Source organism: Pavona decussata, unplaced genomic scaffold (assembly GCF_977016875.1).
Source record: "Pavona decussata unplaced genomic scaffold, jaPavDecu1.1 SCAFFOLD_84, whole genome shotgun sequence".
Lineage (NCBI taxonomy): Eukaryota > Metazoa > Cnidaria > Anthozoa > Scleractinia > Agariciidae > Pavona > Pavona decussata.
The window spans coordinates 2,107,501-2,117,465 of NW_028145502.1; the positions used below are offsets into that span (position 1 = coordinate 2,107,501).

Genomic DNA, 9,965 nt, shown 5'->3' on the forward strand with positions numbered 1-9,965 from the left:
GCTCTAATTTTGGAACAAATTGCGTATGCATTCCTAATAAACAATATAAGTGTCACTTATACAACACTTCGATCCATGTTCTTTTTCTCCTTTAATTCTTTTCTTTCCTTTTTAATTCCTCTTTTTGATCCGTCAGCTTTGAGCATTTCTCATCTATCCGAAAATCGTGTTCTATGCACTGTTATAACATCTACCAAATTGGATCGACATTCGCCAGTAATATGGAACATCAAAAACGTGTGGAATGTCACCAAGGGTCAGAAATTAAGGTTTGCTCATGTCACTTAATCCAACTACGTGCTTTTTCAACTTTTTTCTCTCTTTTGTTTTTTTCTTCCTCTTAAAATCATTTTTTAGGACCTCCTAAAGCATGTGATAAATTTGGTCTAGGTAAGCCAATTAGGGATGTATTCGATGCTGCGAAATACCTCTGATAATCTCCCCTGGCCCTCAGCGTTCAAGATAGATTAAATTAACTATTCCATGTTTCCAAGGTTACATTTTGCTTGTTATTCCATTGCCTTGGACAGACAGTTCAATCGTATCGATGCATGCTTTTTACTTGACTAACAAAAACACATTTTGCGGAGTAAATAGAATTGAGTTAAATCAGTCTTCCGTTAAATTGGACTGAGAATTATTCGCAGGCTTCTGTTACACAAGTCGAAACAATTTGCTTCATTTATAAACTTGCCAAGGATGTAAACAAAATCCGCAAGCTCACTGTCCTTTTGTTGTTTGCCCCTATAGAGCTTTAACGACTAGCTATTTTGCTCAGGAAGACTGCCTCCACGCCAGGATTTGCCGGAGAATCTCAGATTTATTCAGAATAGTTTAAGAAACTGTTTCGTTTCGTTGAGACAAACGAAAAACGGAGATTGAAATCAGTCATCCAAGAAAAAACACATAAGTTTTTAAAAGTGTTTTTAATTAAGAGAAAGTCTGGTTTGAGAATGATGTATTGTTCAGTGAATGACAAAGGCATACTAGGATAAAAGAAATCCGAGTTCGTCAAACAGGAGTCGAACCTATGACCTTCCGATTACTAGTTTGTATTGTCTACCACTGAGCTATAGGAGACTCGTGGGAGCTGGGCCATTATGAGGTTCATGTGACTAGCATACTGCTAGGATTGAATGTCGATGTGTGGCATATGCGCAATGGAATATATGTGATGATTTAATAAGCTTGGTAAATAAATGTAAAGAAATGGTTTGTTTAAAATTCGGGGTGACTGAAATTTCGTTGAAATTTTATACTAAATTAATCTGTACTTCATAGATGGACAAGAAAAATTTGAAAATTGTCTGCGTTTGAATCAGAACACTCTCAGGCGGTGGTGGCGGTGGTCGGATACAGTGCTAAAGTTTAGGTTTGCATGCTATGCAAACCTAAATATACCAAGTTACTTAAACGTCACTTTTTGCTTTTCAGAGAGTTTAATACTAAATAAGCTAGCATCGTTCCTTTGAACAGTGAATTAAGAGGGTCTATATCTACATTAAATTAACTGATAGCAGAGAATTGGCGAAAACTTTAAATGCCAGTTGAGACTGAACTATAACACGGCGGTTTCTTTAAGCCTTTAACCCTTATATCAAAAAAACAAATTCTCCTATTTTGTCCCCATACTTTTCTTACAAAAGTACTAGGGAGAAGTTATTAAAATATCAAGAAGAATAAGTCTCTAACCAAGATGGCTCGGAAATACTCACAAACAGTTTAGAATTCGTGAGGTCATCAAAAGATGGTAAGTAGCGTTCGTTAAGTCTGAAAAGGAATTGGAAACACTCGAAAGTTCTTCGGAAATCTTCGGATAATAGGCGACACTGTTCGGATAACGAGAGGAACACAGCTCGATCGTTCAAAGGTGACTGCTATGATCAGTTACCAGTCAGACTAGTTATACCAGTTTGCAGTCGTGAAATCCAGTTTTCCATTGTATATTTTTACACCCACTCAAAATGGCGTGAAAAATTTTCAGCGAGGGATATCTCCTTGAGTAGGTACATTTAATTCGTGGACCTGTGCTTCCACAACGATAGGGAATCCCTTGAAAGAAGACATGCAGGAAAAGTTTGAATAAAAGCGTATTGTTCATATGTTTTACACAGAAAAAACAAACAACGAAGACAAATTAGTGACACTGTATCATTACACTTGAAAGAATCATATGTAACCAAATCGTAAGATAACAGTTTATATGGACCATCGAAAAATAGTTAACCGTTTTTCCTCGAAAATCTGTGATAATTACAATAAAGTTTGTAAACGTTTACCTGGTGTGTTTTCTTGTGTTTTATCGCTTCTCTGAGCTCCTAAAAGCCGTTTTTAAAACTTCAAAGTGAGCAAAATTCCTCTTAGTTGTTGATCAACGTCACTCAATGAAAGGGAATCGAACGCGTTGGCAAACGGGAATTCAAATTTACACGTCGGAAGGCTATAAATAGCTTTAAACCAAAACACGGTCAGAATTCCAACCTCACCACACATCAAAAAGGATGGTCACAGAATCCTTCTGTGCGATTCAGTCTCAAGTATTTGGGCACTATCCTTCGTTGAAAACAAACCTAAATTCTAATCAGCCGCCATTTTAGTCTTGCAGCTGGAATGGTATAAGAATTTTCTCCCAGTGACCCTAAAACAGTTACCACGTAAACAACTAAAAATACAAAAAAAAAAATAAAGAAATACAATTACAACTGAACGAAAGTTTGCAAGTAATTTTTTGTTGAGAGAAGGTCGACAACATCTTTAAAAACGTGCTAAGTAAATCACGGTAAGCAATTTTACTGGTTCATTAACTGCGCAAAATGTCAGTGGGTGGGGGACCGTGGGCGGTTTTCTGGGTTGGAACTCACTAGGGATCCAATCCCGGAAGGAGTGCAGGCGCGCCTAGTCACGCTATCGGCTAAGAAAGCACACGACAGCTACGAGCCTCTTCCTTCGTTAAGACTACCTTCAGTAAAGTTAACTATAGGAAAAGTTCGCATTTGCGTTGCATTGTACGTACCTATAGTTTCTTGGTGGCATGAGCTAATACAATTCTACGACATTGAATCAAACGATTCAGCTTGTAATCCGGATTATAAAGTGTTTTTGTTCTTTTAAGGTACTTTTCTTAATTCTTCATGCTTATTTAGCTTTTTGCTTTAGATTAGTAACGGTTAAAAATAGAGGACAATTCAAAAACAACACAAATCTCTATTAATAACTTATAAAGCTGAATTTATCAGGATTTGCTTGAGTAAAATTATCGTGGGAGAGAGAATAGCTTTCATCTCCCGTGCACAAAGGCATGCAGCAGACACGAAATGAGCGTTATTAATAGATTCTCTTTTTTTCTATTAGAGTCAGTAACTTTTTATGGAACAGCATATTCTAAAATTAGATGACCTAGTGGCTTATTTTACCAGTCCAGTTTTAGCAATTCTTGAATTTAGCGATTTCGAAAACTTCGTAATTAGTAAGCACCTTATAAATTAGCGACTTCCTGAAGAATTTGCGAACGATCAACAACAACAAGACTTCGTCGAACAACAACAAAAAAAGATGGAAAGTCATAATTACTAATACAGAGCACAAGAGAAATTAAACAAGTCGTACGTACTGCTATTTTTGCAACAATATCCTCAAAGTTATCAAAAAACAACCCTACTTAAAAGAAACTTGGCTTCCGTCAAATTTCTTTCGAGTCATTATTCGCAGTAGAATCGCTAGTTTAAAGGTGTTAAACAGTGCTAAATTGAATGATTTAGTCAGTAAAAATATGTGCATGTGCTGTCTGCAAACGGCAGTTTGTCGTAGCTATAAAAAGCAGTTATTTTTGGTCCATGGTGTTGGACACTCCTGCAGGATTAACACGAAATGAGCGTTAGACGCAACGAGTTATTTCAATCATTTACTTCCCATTACGTGATCCTCCCAGCACACAAACAGAGAATTCTCTTCATGACACAGTGAAACAACGTTATAGAAGTGTCTTTGTAACTGTTTGAAGATGTATACCTGCATAAGGGTTAGCTTATAAGGCATATTCGAAAAACGTAAAGTTTCGAGCAAGTGAATCAGTGTTATATATAGATGATAGCTCTACCGCAGGCTACTAATAGACGTCCTAAACATGTATATGACCCCTATAATCTGCGGTTAGCAATCATATCTTAGCCATTTTCTGATATCGCTTTCTCGCATTATGAATGGCAAGCGCCTTTCTTTTTTTACAGTCTGGAAAGCTATGGACTAGACGAGATAAAAAGACACAAGATAACGCTAGCGATAAAATGATTTTTTTTTAGATGACATATAATGCTAGAATTTACCCGCCATATTGTCATTTAAAGCATTCCATTCATTCTTGTATTATTTCTAATCACCATTTTGCATTTACTCTTCCGTAAGTGAAAGTATTTGTCCTTGCTTGTTGAAAGAAAAAAGGCTTTTGGTAGGCGAGAGGCTAAGATAAGCATGTCGTTACGAACATCATTCATGTTGATGTGTTTCTAAATGGCGGTCTATCGTGATGACATGGTATGGATAAACTTTGTGTGTTCAGTTTAAGGTAAGACATAGCGGAATTACAACGTTTAATGTTTATCTAGAAGACTGTTTGTCGCAGTTTTGCACTGTGCAAAACAAATACCTTTTGTTCAGAAATTCCAAACTGTCAAACAAGATAAATTTGCAACAAGATTTGTTACCATTTGTAAAAATAAGCAGGAAAGCTTAGGCAACCACAGTTTTCACACAGTGTTGACCTAAAGGCTCTTGTCACGTTTGTTCAAAGGTGCTTACAAAGAGCTTCAATTCGCCAAAAAGGAAAGCACTACAAAAAAAAGATTTTCATACTGCAACCATAAAACAACACAATGCATGTTTCAGATTGAAAAAGTTAGAAATAAACCGGCAAAACTTGTCAGTTGGTTTCATTACGAGCAGGAATGGAATTAGTGAAGTAATTCTGTAGCTTTGTTTGTTGTGTGAATCGATTTTTTTATTTCCGACTCAAGACTAGAGTTTTTTTAAAAAACTATATCTGGACAGGGGGATAAATGAGGATTGTAACCTTTCTATATTTGTCACGTTTTCTTAGTTTCTAAAACAACTGTAGATAAGGTTGAGTTGATAGGGTTACTGAATTGGCGACCTTAAAAAGACAAAAAAGCTGACTTTGTGTGTCTTTCTGACTGTGGCCAATTCAGTACCATATCAACTCAGTTGATTAAAACCAGTCATTCGCTATATAAGTTTCAAGTTTCTTTATTTCCACATACTAATTTACGACATTAATGCAAGGAACAGGGATTAGAAAAATGTGGGGGAAGTATGTAAACGAAAAACCGTGGGGTTAAAAAGAGTTTACACACTTTATCTCATACCTAACAAAAGATATCACGCATTCAAATTAATATATAGCCTACACTTCAGTCCTTCGTTGGAAGCCACTGATGATATTTGCTCTATCTATGCTTACTTTTTTGAGTTATCACTAATATTAATGGCTCCTTTTTCCATGATCCCTCAAAGCGGGGTCTGAAGACTTGTGTAAACAATCTTGAAATCAAATCGCTGCTTTTACTGAGCACACATATAAATTAAAACTTTTTTCTGCTAAGGATATCGTCCATAGGGTTGTTTCCTACTTAGCTTGGGTCCAATTTTCACAGTGAACGAAGCAATTCCAGTTCTTTACTTTAAAATTTACATGTGCAACAAAGCACCGTTTTATTGCAAAAGAGCTGGAGACGATCTTTATTTTGTCATTTTTCTCCCCGACACACGAAATTACATATTGCAGGATATCTGTTGACTACAGACAACAAATAATTTATCCAGTTCACCATGACCATATCTGGGCAGTGTTACAATGTGTTGAATAATAAAGTATGATATGCCTAGATTGTACTTTTCAGGTGATGTGCTGAGTGTGTTACACTGTAGGGTATTGCCTTCTTTTGCAAACGCTTGTGAGTTGGAGAAAACAAAAGCCCTTTTTCCATACGTGCACTAGAACGTATTCATATATTTTATAATCCCCAGTTAATTTCGACCCTTGTACCCAGCTGTACTCCCTTTTAAGTCTTTCGTTGTCAATTCTGTTGCCTCCACCCATGAATTAGATCAGTGAAACATCAAAGAGATAGGCATTTTGCAGGCCTCTTCCGGGCAAAACCACCCTTCAAAAACAGCTTCAGCGCCTTAATCCTATTCTTGTCGATTAATGCTTCATTTAAGTTTCTTTTTTCCTATTAATACTATAAATACCTCTGGTATGACATGACAATTGCATCTTTAACAAATGAAGATAGTTGATTGAAAAAAACTTCAACATGTTTTGTCCAATACACAGATTTGCGGACAGGTGTCTCGAAAACTTATCCCCACATGGGCAAGTATTGTTCTTCTTCGAAGTAGAATATCGGTCATCGACTATTACACTCTCAGTTGAGCTAATCATTTATGAACTTTGGTTGTAACCGACGTGAAAAACCTGAAATGAAAGCTTTATATGTAACTGCAAGTTGACATGTTGAGCATACTGTGCATTAAACGTCCTTCAGTGCCTTCTAGTGACAAATCAATGATAAAGAACAAAAGGATGCATGGACAGAGTTTCAACAAAAACATTAAATTACTTGACAAACTCCCACCAACAAGCTTATGGATTCTCCTGTCGATACGACAGATGACTAGGCAGACAAGTCATTTGCCGAGGTGGGTCCTCATGTGGGAATGAATGCCAACAAGCAATGCCACAACAAAGTACCTGAATGTTAAACAACCTTAATTTGAATGTTTGAGTTGTTTGTCTCGAGTGTCATCTGTACAAACTCAAAACTGAGAATCACTTCGTACAGCATAATAACAGCACCAAGGGAAAGTACTGCTCAGTAGCTTTCATTTAAATGGTCAAACTTAAGAATTTCATCCACGGGCTCAAAAATTATAATCACCTTGTACAGCATAATAGACAGCACCACAGGAAAGTGCTGCTCAGTAACTTTCATTTGAACGGTCACACTTTAGGATTTCATCCACGGACTCAAAACTTATAATCACCTTGTACAGCATTATAAACAGCACCGCAGGAAAGTTCTGCTCGGTAGGCATAAGAATGATCATGCACATTTGAGGTTGCAAACCACCTTTTAATGCATAAACAATAATTCGCAAGAAAACACTGCTTGACCACATCTGAAGGCTTTATATATCTTTTTAGGTCAGAAATTCAGTAGAGCCATCTTGTGTCTAAGGTCAACTGAAACAAACTGTGCAATAGAACGGAACAGCTCGCCCTGAGCACAAGAATAAGAAACTGTCTTCGCTGATTTGTTCATGTTTTCTTTGAAAGCAACTGTTTCAGAAAGAAATAAACATCACTGTGCTAATCACATAATCACTTGTTTACTAGGAAACAAAGGCTGTTTTAATAGGCAAGTAAGATAGAGAAACTGTTTTCCTTAGAAAATAAACGGCTATCCGGCGAAGTTTAAGTTAATATAAAACAATACTGCAAGGTTTTAAGAAGGCAAACCAAATAACTCGAGATGCTTACCAGTGTTAACAAAAACTAATTTAATAGTACTATGGGTTAAAATTATTGAATCATAATGAGACGTTCAAAATGGTTGTATGATTCCTTTATGGAAAAAACTGAAGATATAATTTGCAAATTGCATTGGTACATAGAAGAAATTGCATGGTATAGAAATTCATGTGAAGAATAAAAAGCTGCTTGCGGCGGTTGGAAGAAAGCCAAGGAAATCCTAGCAGAACGGCTTTGTAGTTTACTTTCTTACATTCGCTCCAACTCCTTTAAGAATCTGTACAACAATCGAGTCACTTGTGATCGAAGAAGAAAATGAATTTATATACACACCCTGCCGATTGCTCGACGTGTCATAATAACTGGTATGAAAGAACCTGACAACCTGGTTCTACACAGCATTCCTGAAAGATCATGTGCCCTAACATCAGTTAACTAACAACATGCCTCTGATATACTATCCTAGATATTATAATGAGAAAGTAAGTGCATCACAATACGCAATATTTTACGATCATTTGCTTTAAAACTCTGAAATTAGTCTAACTACACGTGGCAGTCGGTTTGGCTGATACTATAACAAGCTGACTATTACTAGTTCCACATACATCATATTCAAACGAATCTTGAATTTTGCAATGACTGCTGCAGTAAGCAAGGTCATTGTTTTGCTAACAGACTACTGAGGGCGAAATGTATAATCCATTACTCGCAGACAAAGTAATTGTGAACAGACCTGTTTCTGCTTTCAATTATGTCAGGCTGTGTACTAGAGCTAAGCTTTCTTTTGCCCATAAATAACTGCGTAATGTCAACGTACGTTAAACTACAAAATGCGGTGACTGGACGTCTTGACTTATTCACCGAATTGGTGTTATTTTGTTCATTTCTCATTACACAACTTCTTGTATAAATTTAAAGATCACATTGTTATTATGTTCATGTATCTGGCTGATGAAGAACCAAACAAAAAAGTGCGTCATTCTTTGATTTCGTCCTGCGAAAGTAACTTCTGTAATTTCACAACTAAGAAAGACTGATGCCGAAAGTGGTCCATCAGAACCATTTCAAAATGACAATGTGTATTGCAATATTATTCCCTCCGTTTCAAAACCTAAAATGCAGCTGCCAACGTCTTCAAATTTCTAGAAACAGTGATTGTTCAAGCAAAATTTCAAAGCGTTTCACCCTTTGATCAAACCTTTGAATATCAGGATTCCTCTATCCATATTAGCTTTGTTCGTGTAGTTATAAAGTCTGGTTAATGATTTTGTGATTTATAACAAACAAATATAATGTTATTGGTAAACAGAATTCTCACTTTTGACCTAACAAAAGGGAGTTGATTCAAGTTGTGATGGGCGAGAGGTCACAAACAATTGTCTGATTGAAAATGAATGAAGGCCATTGAGTGGCCATCAAACTCAGTAGGTACTTAAGGCCCCAAGATAAGAGGCAGACAAATCAATCCAATCTAATATATTAAAATACTGGTCGTGTTTTGTCTGAATTAACATCAGAACGCTACAAAAAGCACATCAAAGCAATTGAAAAAAAAAACTAATCAATAATAGGCATATGATCAATGGGGGCAAGGTCCTTCATTGCTTGGGGTTTTAACTGAACCCGATGTCCTGTCTATCTCAGCTCTGTATTGCATGAAGTTGTGTGCTTCACGTTTCGGATGTCTAGTGTTAAGGAATTGGTCCTTAAGGGGATTTAAAATATATGAACTTGATAACAGGAAAAGAACGAGAATGCATAGAATTTCACTTTTTTAGCGAATGTATTCCTAGTCGTTCCCAGGAAGATGGTGGAAATGCCATCCCTAGCGACGTGTCGTTTGTGATTAAAAATCTTGTTGCAGCCTGTGCATTGCCAAGCTGTTGTGAGATACTGCACTTTTCAAGCCCAGACATGCTATAAAACCGGGAAAATCACACGTTCAAAGAGTTTACCAGTGATTAGGAACAATATAAACTTGTTACATCAACTTTTCCGTCGTCGATCGATTGCGTGAAATTGCGCCGGGAAAAAAAAAGCAATCTAGTCTTTGTGTAAACAACAAACAAAGACTTCCTTACCTCTCTAAATTTGTCCAAGGAATCCTTTTCGATTTTTTTAAACTTAAAACCTCTGACTTCACAAGTTGTTTGTCGTCCAGCGTAAAAGAGTGTTTGAAAGTCTTCCGTGATCGCGTCACCTGTAAACCGATCGATGAGGGGGCTTAACTCAGCGCTGTCAACGTCATCAATTTTCTGACACTATTTCAAGCATTCGCTTTTTTAAAATTAGTCAAGATTAATCTCTGGCTATTTTCTGCTACCTGTGTGTTTTGATGGCAGACGAATTCGTAAACAATGGAAAACTTAATTTTATCGTAGAAACAATTTTTATACTTTTTCAGTTTTTATAGTGT

At 36.6% G+C, this 9,965-nt stretch overlaps 1 protein-coding gene across 1 annotated transcript in view; it reads right to left on the minus strand.

The window, feature by feature from the left end:
* The window catches only part of LOC146475390 (uncharacterized), a 43,112-nt gene extending 33,352 nt beyond the window's left edge, over positions 1-9,760 (minus strand). The window contains exon 1 of the mRNA XM_085115800.1: positions 9,631-9,760. The gene's annotated coding sequence lies outside the window, so the exon portion shown is untranslated. The remainder of the gene's footprint in view (positions 1-9,630) is intronic.
* Positions 9,761-9,965: the final 205 nt, after the last annotated feature.